Raw genomic sequence first — 19,086 nt, 5'->3', positions numbered from 1 at the left:
TCCAGGGCTTTCCCCGAGAGGCAGGAGACGAGGGCAGACACCTTCTCCCGATCCGATGGAGCAGGGCTGATGGTGTTGAAGTAGAAGTCCAGCTGCAGGAGGCTAGAAGGCCGGGGACGACGAACGCCGAAGCCTGCCCGAACAAGGAGGGAGTCGTGACAGCTACTCTGAAATGTGTCATATTAGAAAAGATTCTGCTAATGTCTCCAGTCATATAAAGTGTACTAGAATTGTATGAAATGTGTTTATAAAAGGCCACATTTTTCCCATGCAAAGAAAGAAGAAACGTAGGCTATCTGATATAGCCTGTAGCCTACTCGCTCAGCCATGCACTGAACTTTTTTTTGCGAACAGTGATTGAGTTATATTATTAGCCTAAATGATGACTATCCAATCTACTCATCACATTACAAATAGTAGGCTCTCTTACATAAGTCTGCAAATGTGATAATGTATGGAATGCTTTATTATAGAGGTACATTTTTATGGTGAAAATGTACTTCCCCAAACTTGAAACTCACGCGCCACATACTGTATGTTGTAAAGCAGATTAAATGTGCTTAGTTTCAAGAATCGAGCAATAGATATAGCAGCAAAAGAAAGATGGGATCCTCTTTTAAATAGTGGCCAGTCAAAACCAGATTAAATGTGCTTAATATTAAGAATTGAGCAATAAATATAGCAGCACGAGAAAGCTGGGATCCTCTTTTAAATAGTGGCCAGTCAAAACTATTTTCACACGCGATTGCGCAATGACTGGGTTTATAAGAACAGAGGTTTCACTAGGCTCTGTAGGCTATGGGCTCTCCATCCGTGTTGCAGGGGTGCTTGGCCTACAGGCTACATTTGGAGTCATTTGGCCATTTTAGTTGTAATAATAATAATAATAATAATATGCCATTTAGCAGACGCTTTTATCCAAAGCGACTTACAGTCATGTGTGCATACATTTTTACGTATGGGTTGTCCCGGGGACCGAACCCACTACCCTGGCGTTACAAGCGCCATGCTCTACCAATTGAGCTACAGAGGACCACTACCCACAAACCTTATCAAAACATATAGGCTTATGGGCTATGGTACATGATGTGTGCGACTATGATTTGAAAAAGTCAACAACAAAAAAGTAATGCGCTGTTTCTTGCTGGGCATAATTCACAAGTGATAATGTCACCAATCAGACTATTTTCAATTAAATCTTGCCTTTACTTAGTTTTGATTTAGAATGGAAAAAATAAGTGTCATCGTATGGACTTAAATAGCGAATGGAGGACGCTTTTCCCACAGTTAATTTTTATGCCAGCCTGGTAGGCTATATCCCTGTTGTAAAGCAAAGCAATGTGTTTAATATTAGGAATGTTGAGAAATAAACAAATAAAGAAAAAAAGAAATACAGTAGGCCTAGCCTATAGAAAGCTGATGGGATCCTCTTTTTAATAGAGGCAATCAAAACTCTGTTTTCTCACGCAATTGCATAGTCCATAGAAATGTTATGCAACTTGAGCTCATGGACTCTCATGAAGTGTTTGATTTGCGATAACATTTGCATTGATGTCAGAGTGATTAGAGGTACAATAGAGTGCTGAGTACCAGGCCATTAGCGACTGGCCGTTAGCAAGTTTGGTAGGCTACTACAGTGAGGGAAAAAAGTATTTGATCCCCTGCTGATTTTGTACGTTTGCCCACTGACAAAGACATGATCAGTCTATCATTTTAATGGTAGGTTTATTTCAACAGTGTGAGACAGAATAACAACAAAAAAATCCAGAAAAGCGCATGTCAAAAATGTTATAAATTGATTTGCATTTTAATGAGGGAAATAAGTATTTGACCCCTCTGCAAAACATGACTTAGTACTTGGTGGCAAAACCCTTGTTGGCAATCACAGAGGTCAGACGTTTCTTGTAGTTGGCCACCAGGTTTGCACACATCTCAGGAGGGATTTTGTTACATTCCTCTTTGCAGATCTTCTCCAAGTCATTAAGGTTTCGAGGCTGACGTTTGGCAACTCGAACCTTCAGCTCCCTCCACAGATTTTCTATGGGACTAAGGTCTGGAGACTGGCTAGGCCACTCCAGGACCTTAATGTGCTTCTTCTTGAGCCACTCTTTTGTTGCCTTGGCCGTGTGTTTTGGGTCATTGTCATGCTGGAATACCCATCCACAACCCATTTTCAATGCCCTGGCTGAGGGAAGGAGGTTCTCACCCACGATTTGACGGTACATGGCCCCGTCCATCGTCCCTTTGATGCAGTGAAGTTGTCCTGTCCCCTTAGCAGAAAAACACCCCCAAAGAATAATGTTTCCACCTCCATGTTTGACGGTGGGTATGGTGGTCTTGGGGTCATAGGCAGCATTCCTCCTCCTCCAAACACGGCGAGTTGAGTTGATGCCAAAGAGCTCGATTTTGGTCTCATCTGACCAAAACACTTTCACCCAGTTCTCCTCTGAATCATTCAGGTGTTCATTGGCAAACTTCAGACGGGCATGTATATGTGCTTTCTTGAGCAGGGGGACCTTGCGGGCACTGCAGGATTTCAGTTCTTCACGGCGTAGTGTGTTACCAATTGTTTTCTTGGTGACTATGGTCCCAGCTGCCTTGAGATAATTGACAAGATCCCCCCGTGTAGTTCGGGGCTGATTCCTCACCGTTCTCATGATCATTGCAACTCCACGAGGTGAGATCTTGCATGGAGCCCCAGGCCGAGGGAGATTGACAGTTATTTTGTGTTTCTTCCATTTGTGAATAATCGCACCAACTGTTGTCACCATCTCACCAAGCTGCTTGGCGATGGTCTTGTAGCCCATTCCAGCCTTGTGTAGGTCTACAATCTTGTCTCTGACATCCTTGGAGAGCTCTTTGGTCTTGGCCATGGTGGAGAGTTTGGAATCTGATTGATTGATTGCTTCTGTGGACAGGTGTCTTTTATACAGGTAACAAACTGAGATTAGGAGCACTCCCTTTAAGAGTGTGCTCCTAATCTCAGCTCGTTACCTGTATAAAAGACACCTGGGAGCCAGAAATCTTACTGTTTGAGAAGGGGTCAAATACTTATTTCCCTCATTAAAATGCAAATCAATTTATAACATTTTTGACATGCGTTTTTCTGGATTTTCTTGTTGTTATTCTGTCTCTCACTGTTCAAATAAACCTAACATAAAAATTATAGACTGATCATTTCTTGGTCAGTGGGCAAACGTACAAAATCAGCAGGGGATCAAATACTTTTTTCCCTCACTGTAATGACCATCAGCGACATCAGAGCGTTTTGGAGAAGCCTAGTTACCATGATTAAACGGTCAGGTGGAATTTGACTGTGGTCATGACTCAAGACCGCCGGTGTGGCGGTAATATGCTAACCGTAACAGCCCTAGTTGTGCAAACCCACACTTTCATCAGCTGTCCGGGTGGCTGGTCTCAGATGATCCTGCAGGTGAAGAAGCCGGATGTGGAGGTGCTGTGCTGGCATGGTTACACGTGGTCTGTGGTTGTGAGGCCGGTTGGACGTATTGCCAAATTCTCTAAAATGACGTTGGAGGCGGCTTATGGTACAGAAATTAAGTGTTGGTTTCTTGAGGAGGGGAGCAACCCATTTTGAAGTCAGGGGATGCAGCCAGTGGTCAGGGATGAGTTGATGAGGAAAATTAGGAATTGGAGGTCTCCAGAGATGGTCTGGAGAAGGGAGGAGGGGATGGGGACGAGCATGCAGGTTGTCGGGCGGCTAGACCTCACTAGTCACAGGATGTCATCTGGAGAGAGAGGGGAGAAAGAGGTCAAGGCGTATGGTAGTTCTGTGTGAGTGAGACCAGTGGACTCAATAGGCTGAGTGAATGAGTAGCGGATGTAGTCAACCTTTTTTTCAAAGTGGTTGACAAAGTTGTCCGCAGAGAGGGAGGGGGAGCGGGTGGAGGATTAAGGAGGGAGGAGAAGGTAGAAAATAGTTTCCTAGGGTTAGAGGCAGAAGCTTGAAATTTAGAGTGGTTGAAAGTTGCTTTAGCAGCAGATACAGAGGAAGAGAAGGTAGAGAGGAGGGAGTGAAAGGATTATAGGTCCTCCAGAAGGTTTTTGCTCAGTTGCCCGCAGCCCTGTTCTGTAAGCTCGCAACGAGTCACTCAGCCACGGAGCAGGAAGGGAGGGCCGAGCCGGCCGGGAGGAAAGGGAGAGTGCGAGTCATAGGATGCGGAAAGAGAGGAAAGTAGGGTCGAAGAGGCAGAATCAGGAGACAGAAGGGAGAAGGATTTAGCAGAAGGGAGACATGATAGGATAGAAGAGGAGAGAGTAGTGGGAGAGAGAGAGCAAAGATTGCGACGGCGCATGACCATCTGGGTAGGGACTGAGTGGTTAGGGTTAGAGGAAAGGGAGACAGAAAAGGAAACAAAGTAGTGATCAGAGACCTGGAGGGGGTTTGCAGTGAGATTAGTAGGCGAGCAGCCTCTAGTAAAGATGAGGTCAAGCGTGTTGCCTGCCTTTTGACTTGGAGGGGATTGGGAAAGGGTGAGGTCAAAAGAGGCAAGGAGGATAAAGAAAGAGTTGGAAAGAAATGAATCGAAGGCAGATGTCAGGAGGTTGAAGTCGCCAAGTACGAAGAGAGGTGAGCCATCATGAGGAAATGAGCTTATCAAGGTGTCAAGCTCATTGAGGAACTCTCCAAGGGTGCCTGGTGAGCGACAGATGACAATTATGTTAAGCTTGAGTGGACAAGTGACAGTATGGAATTGAAATGAGGAGATGCACAGGTGAGAGAGGGAGAAAAGAGAAAATCTCCACTTAGGTGAAATGAGTAGACCTGTGCCACCACCGCGACGATCAGATGCTCTCGGACTATGAGAGAAAACTTAGATGAAGAAAAATTAGCTGGAGTAGCAGTGTTCTCTGGGGTGATCCATGTCTCCGTCAGGGCCAAAAAGTCAAGGCACTGAAGGCTATTTTTATGTTTTCTCCCCAATTTCGTGGTATCCAATTGGTAGTTACAGTCTTGTCCCATCGCTGCAACTTCCGTATGGACTCGGGAGAGGCGAAGGTCGAGAGCCGTGCGTCCTCCGAAACACAACCCAGCCAAGCCACACTGCATCTTGACACAATGCCCGCTTAACCCGGAAGCCAGCCGCACCAATAACTCAGCGTTCTTAACCACAGATCAGCAGTTCCAAATGCTGCCAGAGACCCGGAATTCCAAATGGGTTGTGCGCACAGGGTACACTAAATTAGAAGGGTTGCAGCCAAGGGGTGGGGAGCGTCTGTAAAGCCTGCAGGGAGAGGTGTGAACAGGTATAGAAACACACACATAGTTTAAAAGCTACAAAAGAGCAAAATGAGATAATTTGTAAATAACTAGGTAAGATACACAAGTGAGAGAGTGATGTGGAGTCTTCCTCTCTTTCCTTCCTCGAACAACTCTGAAGAACAACTCGGCAGAGCCGTCTTTGTTTCGGCGACGGTCTTAGTTTTGCGACAAAACCACCACGGACACGACCGCCGCTTACAGCTGCCGCTAAGAAACCAGGGGAGACTGAAGAACTAACAATAATTGCTAATTGCCCAGCAGAGGTGGAGAGCACACCTCCCTGTACTAATTGCTGATTGCCTAGAAGAGGTGAAACCACTCCCCCCAATACAGCCATTGATTACCAAAACAAGTCAGAAATTACCCTGCCCCTTGATCCTGGTTGATGTGTCAACAACTATCTGCAAATTATGAGCAGTCAGCAGTTCACAAACTGGGAAAACAGGCAGCAATTAAAGTAGATGGCCCTAGCTAGCAAAAAGACAGTATTAGACCACAACAGATAAAGACAAAAAAAAAGTATACTTATCACTCCTGGAGATTTCAGGAGTCCTCTAGCTATAGAATGAAGCACTTTTATCTAACCCAGCACAAGGTGCACCTGTGTAATGATCATGCTGTTTAATCAGCTTCTTGATTTTTATTTTTTCTTTATTTAACCAGGTAAGCCAGTTGAGAACAAGTTGTCATTTACAACTGTGACCTGGCCAAGATAAAGCAAAGCAGTGCGATAAAAACAACAAACACAGAGTTACATATGGAATAAACAAAACGTACAGTCAATAACACAATAGAAAATCTATATACAGTGTGTGCAAATGTAGTAAGTTATGGAGGTAAGGCAATAAATAGGCCATAGTGCAAAATAATTACAATTTAGTATTAACACTGGAGTGATAGATGTGCAGAAGATGTGCAAATAGAGACACTGGGGTGCAAATGAGCAAAATAAATAACAATGTAAATAACAATATGGGGATGAGGTAGTTGGGTGGGCTAATTACAGATGGGCTGTGTACAGGTGCAGTGATCGGTAAGCTGCTCTGACAACTGACGCTTAAAGATAGTGAGGGAGATAAGTGTCTCCAGCTTCAGAGATTTTTGCAGTTCGTTCCAGTCATTTGCAGCAGAGAACTGGAAGGATAGGCGGCCAAAGGAGGTGTTGGCTTTGGGGATGACCAGTGAGATATACCTGCTGGAACGCATACTATGGGTGGGTGTTGCTATGGTGACCAATGAGCTAAGATAAGGCGGGGATTTGCCTAGAAGAGATTTATAGATGACCTGGAGACAGTGGGTTTGGAGACGAATATGTAGTGAGGGCCAGCCAACGAGAGCGTACAGGCCACAATGGTGGGTAGTATATGGGGCTTTGGTGACAAAACGGATGGCACTGTGATAGACTACATCCAATTTGCTGAGTAGAGTGTTGGAAGCTATCTTGTAAATGACATCGCCGAAGTCAAGGATCGGTAGGATAGTCAGTTTTACGAGGGCATGTTTAGCAGCATGAGTGAAGGAGGCTTTGTTGCGAAATAGGAAGCCAATTCTAGATTTAACTTTGGATTGGAGATGCTTAATGTGAGTCTGGAAGGAGAGTTTACAGTCTAACCAGACACCTAGGTATTTGTAGTTGTCCACATATTCTAAGTCAGACCCGCCTAGAGTAGTGATTCTAGTCGGGCGGGCGGGTGCAGGGAGCGTTCGATTGAAGAGCATGCATTTAGATTTACTACCGTTTAAGAGCAGTTGGAGGCCACGGAAGAAGTGTTGTATGGCATTGAAGCTCGTTTGGAGGTTTGTTAACAGTGTCCAATGAAGGGCCAGATGTATACAAAATGGTGTCGTCTGCATAGAGGTGGATCTGAGAGTCACCAGCAGCAAGAGCGACATCATTGATATACACAGAGAAAAGAGTCGTTCCGAGAATTGAACCCTGTGGCACCCCCATAGAGACTGCCAGAGGTCCAGACAACAGGCCCTCCGATTTGACACATTGAACTCTATCTGAGAAGTAGTTGGTGAACCAGGCGAGGCAGTCATTTGAGAAACCAAGGTTATTTAGTCTGCCAATAAGAATGCGGTGATTGACAGAGTCAAAAGCCTTGGCCAGGTCGATAAAGACGTCTGCACAGTACTGTCTTTTATCGATTGTGGTTATTATATCGTTTAGGACCTTGAGCGTGCATAGCGGAGAAGGTACGGTGGGATTCGAAATGGTCGGTGATCTGTTTGTTAACTTAGCTTTCAAATACATTCAAAAGGCAGGGGAGGATGGATATAGGTCTGTAACAGTTTGGATACAGAGTGTCACCCCCTTTGAAGAGGGGATGACCGTGGCAGCTTTCCAATCTCTGGGGATCTCAGACGATACGAAAGAGAGGTTGAACAGGCTAGTAATAGGGGTTGCGACAATTTCGGTGGCTAATTTTAGAAAGAAAGGGTCTAGATTGTCTAGCCCAGCTGATTTTGCAGCTCTTTCAGGGCATCAGCTATCTGAATTTGGGTGAAGGAGAAGCGGGGGGGGGGGCATGGGCAAGTTGCAGCAGAGGGTGCAGAGCTGGTGGCCGGGGTAGGGGTAGCCAGGTGAAAGCATGGCCAGCCGTAGCAAGATGCTTATTGAAATTCTCGATTATCGTAGATTTATCGGTGGTGACAGTGTTTCCTAGCCTCAGTGCAGTGGGTAGCTGGGAGGAGGTGCTCTTATTCTCCATGGACTTTACAGTGTCCCAAAACTTTTTGGAGTTAGTGCTACAGGATGCACATTTCTGTTTGAAAAAGTTAGCCTTTGCTTTCCTAACTGATTGTGTATATTGGTTCCTGACTTCCCTGAAAAGTTGCATATCGCGGGGGCTGTTCGATGCTAATGCAGTATGCCACAGGATGTTTTTGTGCTGGTCAAGGGCAGTCAAGTCTGGGGGGAACCAGGGGCTATATCTGTTCTTAGATCTGCATTTTTTGAATGGGGCATGCTTATTTAAGATGGAGAGGAAAGCACTTTTGAAGAACATCCAGGCATCCTCTACTGACGGAATGAGGTCAATATCCATCCAGGATACCCGGGCCAGGTCAATTAGAAAGGACTGCTCGCTGAAGTGTTTTAGGGAGCGTTTGACAGTGATGAGGGGTGGTCGTTTGACCACAGACCCATTACGGATGCAGGTAATGAGGCAGTGATCGCTGAGATCCTGGTTGAAGACAGCGCAGGTGTATTTAGAGGGTAAATTAGTCAGGATGATATCTATGAGGGTGCCCATGTTTACTGATTTAGGGTTGCACCTGGTAGGTTCCTTGATAATTTGTGTGAGATTGAGGGAATCTAGTTTAGATTGTAGGACGGCCGGGGTGTTAAGCATATCCCAGTTTAGGTCACCAAGTAGTACGAACTCTAAGGATAGATGGGGGGCAAGCAATTCACATATGGTGTCCAGGGCACAACTGGGGGCTGAGGGGGCTCTGTAGCAAGCGGCAACAGTGAGGGACTTATTTCTGGAAAGGTGGATTTTTAGAAGTAGAAGCTCAAACTGTTTGGGCACAGACCTGGATAGTATGATAGAGCTCTACAGTAGATTGCAACTCCGCCCCCTTTGGCAGTTCTATCTAGACGGAAAATGTTGTAATTCGGGATGGACATTTCTGAATTTTTGGTAGCCTTCCTAAGCCAGGATTCAGACACTGCTAGAACATCAGGGTTGGCAGAGTGTGCTAACGCAGTGAATAACTCAAACTTGGGGAGGAGGCTTCTGATGTTGATGCAATAATCCAAGGCTTTTACGGTTACAGAAGTCAACAAATGATAGCGCCTGGGGAGTAGGAGTGATACTGGGGGCTACAGGGCCTGGGTTAACCTCTACATCACCAGAGGAACAGAGGAGGAATAGAATAAGGATACGGCTAAAGGCTTTAAGAACTGGTCTTCTAGTGTGTTGGGTACAGAGAATAAAAGGGGCAGATTTCCGGGCGTTGTAGAATAGATTCAGGGCATTATGTACAGACAAGGATATGGAAGGATATGAGTACAGTGGAGGTACACCTAAGCATTGGGTAACGATGAAAGAGGTAGCATCACTGGAGGTACCGATTGAGCCGGTCTCCGTGTGTATGGGGGGTGGGACAAAGATAGAGGCTGGTTGAGCGGGACTGGAGGTTCTACAGTGAAATAGTACAATAAGAACTAGCCCAAACAGCAATAGGCTAGGCATATTGACATGGGAGAGAGGTATAACGCAATCACAGGTGTTATTCGAGAGGGCTAAGACAACAACTGGTAATGGCGACGAAAGTTTGGGCTGAGGCTAAACAGATAAACAGGATAGGGTACCGTGTAAAGGAACAGTCCAGCAGGAATCAGCTGTGTAGCTGAGTGATCATAATGTCCAGTGAACAGCAATAGCTAAGTCCGTGAGCAGTTTGTAGGCTGCTACAGCACTGGCGAGCAGGAGGCACGGCTGTTGATTTACATTTACAATTATTGTTAGTTCTACATAGCAGATGGAACTTCGTGGTCATCGCAACGGGAAGCCTGTTGAAACCACATCAGATGATTACGTTGGCAGACCAGTCGTGATGGATCGGCGGGGCTCCGTGTCGACACTAGGAGGTCCCATCCGGTTGACAGAGAGGTAGATAGCCGGGAGATGGGCCTAGCTCAAGGCTAACTATTGCATCGGGACAGTGGTGAATTAGCCAACAACAGCTATTCGGTTGCAGCTAGCTAGTTGCGATGATCCGGTGTTAAGGTCCAGTGATTCAGTGATTCCGGCAGAAACTCCGATATGCTCTGGGTCGATAGTACGCTGTGCAAACCTATAATTGTCCAGGCTAGAGCTGGCTGGTAGGTAGGGAAGGCCACGGACAGTGGTGAAGACCGCTAACGGTGGCTAATAGCAAGTAGCTAGTTAGCTGGCTAGCTGGCTAGTTTCAGCCGTAGGTTCTTGATTAGAATAAAGAAATAATAGAATCCATTCCACATTGGGTGAGGCGGGCTGCAGAAAAGTATATTTGGTTAAAGGATGGGATGCCACACCTGTCAGGTGGATGGATTATCTTGGCAATGGAGAAATGCTCACTAACAGCTCATGAAACACTTTACATTTTGCGTTTATATTTTTGTTCAGTGTATTTGGGCTTGAAGTGACAAAACTGCCCACTTCGTGCAAATTCGTGCCGATAGAGCCCCACAGTGGAGGTGTCATAATACCCCCAAAAACCTAGCGGTCAAACAGGGAAATGGTTCCAATCATTTTCCCACCATTTATTTTTTAAACAATTAAAGTAAGGGCTCTATTTCGTGTTGGCTTACCCTGGCGTGACGTTTTGATAACCTTGTCTGAGAGAAATTTACATTGTTACCTTTATCAATTTATTCGACTCTTTATCAATTTATTATACAATTCTACACATTTTGCCATGGATCTGAGAGAAAATGTTGCAGTTTCAAAGCTAATTTCCAGGGATTCTACATATTCTTTCATGTAGCTGAGAGAACATTTTGCATTTTTAAAGAATTTCCCGCAATTCTATGCATTTTGCCTCAATCTGTGTTCTTTTGCTCAAACTTAATAACAAAATAAATACTGTTAAGCTTTTATTTTGGTGATTGTTAGTTCTCAAAGAATATATTATTTAAAAATATATAGGTCCATAATATTTTCTACATACTTTATATTTGCGTTTTTCCATTCATTTTTTTTTTTGTTGCAGTTTGTATTTAGGCGTCCTGAAAAAACGCTTAGACGGCCGAGGGTTTCTGTGGCAGAAAAATCCCTGTAGAACTATTCCCATCCCCTACGATGGACTAAAATATAGGTTAATTAGTGTGCATATCTCAGCAAAAACACTACTGCTATTCCCCATACTTTTGATTCACATACCAATTTTGCTGATGTAATTAGGCTATTTGAAATCAGATATGCCAACTTGTGTCTTTGAAAAGAAATTGTATAATTACAAAAAGTTAAATGAGGGCTATGCATTTTTCTAAGCATTTATGGCCAGTGTTCTGAATATAGGCTAAGTCATAAAATGAGAATAGGCTATATTGAAATGCCCCTTGCCTTAAATATCCTGTTTTGACATTTTAGTATTGTGCACAAGCTGCTAGGCAAAAACGGTAGGCATAACTGCAAAAGATCTTGCCTATGTAGAGTAAGATGGCAAGGTTTTGCAAATCAGCCTCAACCACCTGAAAATTGATATTCATTTGATTTTTCTTGAATGTGGAGTAATTTTGTAGAAATCAAATGTCACATGAACATATTCAAACCCCCATACTTGGGGAAAATACCAACCCTCTTGGAGAGCTACAGGTAACTGCCAAAATAAAGGAAACACTTGAATAAATAAGGGATAAAGTATATTGAAAGCAGTTGCTTCCACTCAGGTGTGGTTCCTAAGTTAATTAAACAATTAACAGCCCATCATGCTTAGGGTCATGTATAAAAATGCCCAGTATTTTAGCTACCATGGCTAGAAGAAGAGATTTCAGTGACTTTGAAAGAGGGGTCTGTGTGTGTGTGAAGTGTGTGTGTGTGTGTGTGTGTGTGTCCAAGCCATAAACTCTTCACTCTGCTACCGTCCGGCAAACGGTACCGGAACATTGGCTCTAGGACCAACATGTTCAGAGACGGCTTCTACACCCAAGCAATAAGACTGCTAAAATAGTAAATTAAATGGTTACCTGGACTATCTGCACTGACCCTGTCTTGCACTGACTCTATGCACACTCACAAGACTATATATACACATACACACTCCCTCACACCCACACACTACACTGACACTGACACTCACACACAAAACCCACACACATTCACATACACTACATCCGCACGCACGCACACACACACACACACACACACACACACACACACACACTTTTACACTCATCATATGCTTCTGCTACTCTGTTCTTTATTTTACTCTTATTATTATTATTAGTATTATGATCTATCCTGATGCCTAGTCACTTTACCCAGCATTCATGTAGATACAGTACCTTCAGAAAGTATACCCCTTGACTTATTCCACATTTTGTTGCGTTAAAGCCTGAATTTAAAATTGATTAAATAAATAAAACATTCTCACCCATCTACACACAATACCCCATAATGACAAAGTGAAAACATGTTTAGAAATGTTTGCAAATAATGAAATGTACATAAGTATTCACACCCCTTTGCTATGACCCTCCAAATTTAGCTCAGGTGCATCCAATTTCCTTTGATCATCCTTGAGAGTCCACCTGTGGCCAATTCAATTGTTTGGATGTGATTTAGAAAGAAACACACCTGTCTATATAAAGGTCCCACAGTTGACAGTGCATGTCAGAGCAGAAACTATATCGTGAAGTCCAAGGAACTGTCCGCAGATCTCAAAAATTGTGATGAGGCATATATCTGGGGAAGAGTATAAAATATTTTCTAGAGTGTTGAATGTTTCCAAGAGCAAAGTGGTCTCCACCATTAGGAAACTGAACAAATATGGAACTACCCAGACTCTGCCTAGAGCTGGCTGTCTGACCAAACTGAGCAACCGGGAGGTGTACAAGAACCCGATGACCACTCTGACAGAACTACAGAGTTCCTTGGCTGAGATGGGAGAACCTGCCAGAAGGACAACAGTCTCTACAGCACTTCACCAATCTGGGCTTTATGGGAGAGTGGCCAGATGGAAGCCACTCCTGAGAAAAAAGGCACATGACAACACGCCTGGAGTTTGCAAAAAGGCACATGAAAGACACAGAGCATAAGGTAAAAGATTATGTGGTCTGATGAGACAAAAAATTAACATTTTGGCATGTATGCGAAGCACTATGTCTGGAGAAAACCAGGCACAGCTCATCACCCATCTAACACCATCACTACTGTGAAGCATGGTGGTGGCAGCATCAGGCTTTTACAAGATGGCACTGATAGACATGGCCGCCCTGTTTCTGGCTCCAAGCAACTTTCCAGTATTTTGTATTTTTGGTGTTAATTCTCACATTAGCCCAGAACGTTCTTTACATTATTACATACAGTGGCTTGCGAAAGTGATTTTGGGGGGTGTTTGTATCATTTGATTTACACAACATGCCTACCACTTTGAAGATGCTAAATATGTTTTATTGTGAAATATAAGAAATAAGACAATAAAACAGAACTTGAGCGCGCATAACTATTCACCCCCCCAAAGTCAATACTTTGTAGAGCCACCATTTGCAGCAATTACAGCTGCAGGTCTCTTGGGGTATGTCTCTATAAGCTTGGCACATCTAGCCACTGGGATTTTTGCCCATTCTTCAAGGCAGAACTGCTCCAGCTCCTTCAAGTTGTATGGGTATCCAATGGTGTACAGCAATCTTTAAGTCATACCACAGATTCTCAATTGGATTGAGGTCTGGGCTTTGACTAGGACATTCCAAGACATTTAAATGTTTCCCCTTAAACCACTCGAGTGTTGCTTTAGCAGTATGCTTAGGGTCACTGTCCTGCTGGAAGGTGAACCTCCGTCCCAGTCTCAAATCTCTGGAAAACTGAAACAGGTTTCCCTCAAGAATTTCCCTGTATTTAGAACCATCCATCATTCCTTCAATTCTGACCAGTTTCCCAGTCCCTGCCGATGGAAAAACAGGGATGGTGTTCTCGGGGTGATGAGAGGTGTTGGGTTTGTGCCAGACATAACGTTTTCCTTGATGGCCAAAAAGCTCAGTACCTTCTTCCATATGTTTAGGGAGTCTCCCACGTGCCTTTTGGCGAACACCAAACGTGTTTGCTTATTTTTTTTCTTTAAGCAATGGCTTTTTTCTGGCCACTCTTCTGTAAAGCCCAGCTCTGTGGCGTGTACGGCTTAAAGTGGTCCTATGGACAGATACTCCAATATCCGCTGTGGAGCTTTGCAGCTCCTTCAGGGTTACTTTGGTCTCTGTGTTGCATGCCCTCCTTGCCTGGTCCGAGAGTTTTGGTGGGCGGCCCTCTCTTGGCAGGTTTGTTGTGGTGCCATATTCTTTCCATTTGTTTTATAATGGACTTAATGGTGCTCCGTGGGATGTTCAAAGTTTCTGATATTTTTTTATAACCCAACCCTGATCTGTACTTCTCCACAACTTTTCCCTGACCTGTTTGGAGAGCTCCTTGGTCTTAATGGTGCCGCTTGTTGGTGGTGTACCTTGCTTAGTGGTGTTGCAGACTCTGGGGCCTTTCAGAACAGGTGTATAAATACTGAGATCATGTGACACTTAGATTGTACACAGATGGACTTTATTTAAGTAATTATGTGACTTCTGAAGGTAATTGGTTGCACCAGATCTTATTTAGGGGCTTCATAGCAAAGGGGGTGAATACATATGCACGCACCACTTTTCCATTATACATTTTTTTGAAACAAGTTATTTTTTTCATTTCACTTCACCAATTTGGACTATTTTGTGTATGTCCATTACATGAAATCCAAATAAAAATCAATTTAAATTACAAGTTGTAATACAACAAAATAGTAAAAATGCCAAGGGGGATGAATACTTTTGCAAGGCACTGTACAGCCGAAAATAACTTTTGAATAACAGAGCGACGGTAACACCCCAGCATTTCGACCAGAAATACGACTTTCCTGAATTGGATCCTTTGTTTGTACCCCCCAAAGCAATTGAACTTATCCCAGAGGCTGCTCCAAGACGCCACCGGCGGAAAAGAGGTATTCGGAGTGGACTTTTAGTACACACCATCCACCGCTTCTGAGTATATTACTCGCTAATGTTCAGTCCCTGGACAATAAAGTAGACGAGCTCAGGGCGAGGATCTCTTTCCAGAGAGACATCAGGGACTGTAACATACTCTGTTTCACGGAATCATGGCTCTCTTCAGGTATACTGTCCCCGTCCATACAGCCAGCTGGGTTCTCAGTACATCGTGCAATGTATGTTTCATGATTAACTACTCATGGTGTGATTGTGGTAACTTACAGGAACTCAAGTCCTTTTGTTCATTCAACCTAGAATACCTCACAATCAAATGCCAACCGCATTACCTCCTGAAAGAATTATCTTCGGTTATCGTCACAGCTGTGTATATTCCCCCTCAAGCCAATACCACAACAGCTCTCAAGGAACTACACTGGAACTTGTGCAAACTGGAAACTGCATATCCTGAGGCCACATTTATTGTAGCTGGGGACTTTAATAAAGCAAACCTGAGGAAAACGCTAACAAAGTTTTATTAACACATTGCCTGCAGTACTCAAACTTCAAAAACTCTCGGCCATTGTTACTCTTCCTTCCGGGATGGCTACAAGGCCCTCCCCCGCCCTCCCTTCAGCAAATCAGATCATGACTCCATTCTGCTCCTCCCTTCCTAAAGGCAGAAACTCAAACAGGAAGTATCCGTGCTAAAGTCTATTCAATGCTGGTCTGACCAATCGGAATCCATGCTTCACGATTGTTTTGATCACACGGACTGGGATATGTTCTGGGTTGCCTCTGAGAATAAAATTGACGTATACACTGACATGGTGATGGAGTTCATCAGAAAGTGTCTAGGGGATGTTGTTCCCACTGTGACGATTAAAACCTATCCAAACTAAAAACCGTGGATAGATGTCAGCATTCGCGCAAAACTGAAAGTGCGAACCACTGCATTTAACCCCGGCAAGGTGACTGGAAATATAGTCGAATACAAACAGTCCAGTTATGCCCTCCATAAGGCAATCAAACAGGCAAAACGTCAGTACAGAGACAAAGTGGAGTCGCAATTCAATGGCTTACACACGCGACGTATGTGGCAGAGACTCCAGACAATCACGGATTATGAAAGGAAAACCAGTCACGTCACGCACACTGACGTCTTGCTCCAAGACAAGCTTTGAGGATAACACAGTGCCGCTGACGCAGGCATCCCCCGAGGACTGTGAGCTCTCGTTCTCCGTGGCCGACATAAGACATTTAAGCGTGTTAACCCTCGCAAGGCTGCCAGCCCAGACGGAATCCTTAGCTGCGTCCGCTGAGCATGCGCAGACCAGCTGGCTGGAGTGTTTAAGGACATATTCAATCTCTCCCTATCCCAGTCTGCTGTCCCCACTTGCTTCAAGATGTCCACCATTGTTCCTGTACCCAAGAAAATGAAGGTAACTGAACTAAATGACTATTGCCTCGTAGCATTCATCTGTCATCATGAAGTGCTTTGAGAGGCTAGTAAAGGATCATATCACCTCCACCTTACTCCCCACCCTAGACCCACTGCAATTTGCATACCGTCCCAATAGATTAATGGATGATGCAATCGCCTGCACACTGCCCTATCCCATCTGGTCAAGAGGAATACTGTTCAATGCTGTTCATTGACTACAGCTCAGTCTTCAACACCATTGTACCCTCGAAGCTCATCATTAAGCTCGGGGCCCTGGGTCTGAACCCCGCCCTGTGCAACTGGGTCCTGGACCCAGTTGGAGATGATAGTGGAGATGATTGTGGACTACAGGCAAAAAGAACAGGACCGAGCACGCCCCCATTCTCATCGAGGGGGCTGTAGTGGAGCAGGTTGACAGCTTCAAGTTCCTTGGTGTCCACATCACCAACAAACTAAATGGTCCAAGCACACCAAGACAGTCGTGAAGAGGGCACGATAAAACCAATTCCCCTCAGGAGACTGAAAAGATTTGGCATGGGTCCTCAGATCCTCAAAAGGTTCTACAGCTGCACAATCGAGAGCATCCTGACTGGTTGCATCACTGCCTGGTATGGCAACTGCTCGGCATCCGACCGCAAGGCACTACAGAGGGTAGTGGGTACGGCCCAGTACATCACTGGGGCCAAGCTTCCTGCCATCCAGGACCTCTATACCAGGCGGTGTCAAGAAGGCCCTGAAAATTGTAAAAGACTCCAGCCACTCTAGTCATAGACTGTTCTCTCTTCTACCGCACGGCAAGCGGTACCGGAGCGCCAAGTCTAGGTCCAAGAGGCTTCTAAACAGCTTCTACCCCCAAGCCATAAGACTCCCGAGCATCTAATCAAATGGCTACCCAGACTATTTGCATCCCCCCCCCCCCTTTTACGCTGCTGCTACTCTCTTTATTATCTATGCATAGTCACTTTAATAACTCTACCTACATGTACATATTACCTCAATTACCTCGACTAACCTGTACCCCCGTACATTGACTCTGTGCCGGTACCCCCTGTATATAGCCTCACTATTGTTATTTTACTATTGTTATTTTACTGCTGCTCTTTCATTATTTGTTACTTTATATTTTTTATTTGTTTAGGGTATTCTTTCTTAAAACTGCATTGTTGGTTAAGGGCTTGTAAGTAAGCATTTCACTGTAAGGTCTACACCTGTTGTATTCGGCGCAAGTGACAAATAACATTTGATTTGATTTGACTTCCTGACGGGCCGCCCCTAGGTGGTGAAGATAGGAAACAACACCTCCACTTCGCTGATCCTTAACACTGGGGCCCCACAAGGGTGCATGCTCAGCCCACTCCTGTACTCCCTGTTCACCTATGACTGCGTGGCTAAGCACGCCTCCAACTCAATCATCAAGTTTGCAGACGACACAACAGTAGTAGGCTTGATTACCAACAATGGAGGGACAGCCTACAGGGAGGAGGTGAGGGCTCTGGGAGTGTGGTGCCAGGAAAATAACCTCTCACTCAACGTCAACAAAACAAAGGAGATGATCATGGACTTCAGGAAACAGCAGAGGGTGCACCCCCCTTTCCACATTGACGAGACCGCAGTGGAAAAGGTGGAAAGCTTCAAGTTCCTTGGCGTACACATCACTGACAAACTGAAATGGACCCCCCACACAGACAGTGTGGTGAAGAAGTTGCAACAGAGCCTCTTCAACCTCAGGAGGCTAAAGAAATTTGGCTTGGCACCTAAAACCCTCACAAACTTTTACAGTTGCCTGGTACGGCAACTGCACCGCCCGCGATCGCAAGGCTCTCCAGAGGGTGGTGCGGTCTGCACAACGTATTACTGGGGGCAAACTACCCGCCCTCCAGGACACCTACAGCATCCGATGTCACAGGAATGCCAAAATGATAATCAAGGACATCAACCACCTGAGCCACTGCCTGTTCACCCCGCTAGCATCCAGAAGGCGAGGTCAGTACAGGTCCATCAAAGCTGGGACAGAGAGACTGAAAAACAGCTTCTATCTCAAGGCCATCAGACTGTTAAACAGCCATCACTAGCACAGAGGATGCTGCCTATAGACATAGACTAGAAATCACTGGCCACTTTAAGAAATGGAACACTAGGCACTTTAATAATGTTTACATGACTTGCATTACTCATCTCATATGTATATACTGTATTCTATACTATTCTACTGTATCTTAGTCCATGCCGCTCTGACATCGCTCGTCCATATATGTATATATTCTTAATTCATTCCTTACTTAGATTTGTGTGTAGTAGGTATATGTTGTGAAATTGTTACATACTACTTGTTAGATATTACTGCACTGTCGGAGCTAGAAGCACATGCATTTCGCTACACCCGCAATAACATCTGCTAAACACGTGTATGTGACCAATAAAATTGTATTTTATTTTATTGTATTTTATTGCACACTAGCCATTTTGAGTATTACTTTTTAACTCTGCATCGTTTGGAAGGGCTTGTATTAAGCACGCATTTCACGGTAAAGTTTACACCCGTTGTATTTGGCGAATGTGACAAATACAATTTTATTTGTGTGTGTGTGTGTCTCAGTCACCAGATCTCAATCCAATTGAACACTTATGGGAGATTCTGGAGCCGCCTAAGACAGCGTTTTCCACCACCATCAACAAAACACCAAATTATGGAATTTCTCATGG

General features: G+C 44.5%; 1 protein-coding gene across 2 annotated transcripts in view; it reads right to left on the bottom strand.

Annotated features, from left to right (window-relative positions):
- The window catches only part of LOC311141018 (prostaglandin G/H synthase 1-like), a 93,210-nt gene that overhangs the window by 73,134 nt on the left and 990 nt on the right, over positions 1-19,086 (bottom strand). The window lies entirely within an intron of this gene.

Source organism: Coregonus lavaretus (assembly GCF_964263955.1).
Source record: "Coregonus lavaretus genome assembly, chromosome: 14".
Lineage (NCBI taxonomy): Eukaryota > Metazoa > Chordata > Actinopteri > Salmoniformes > Salmonidae > Coregonus > Coregonus lavaretus.
The sequence above is the reverse complement of the archived record's forward strand: the minus strand, read 5'-3'. Positions and strand labels throughout refer to the sequence as shown.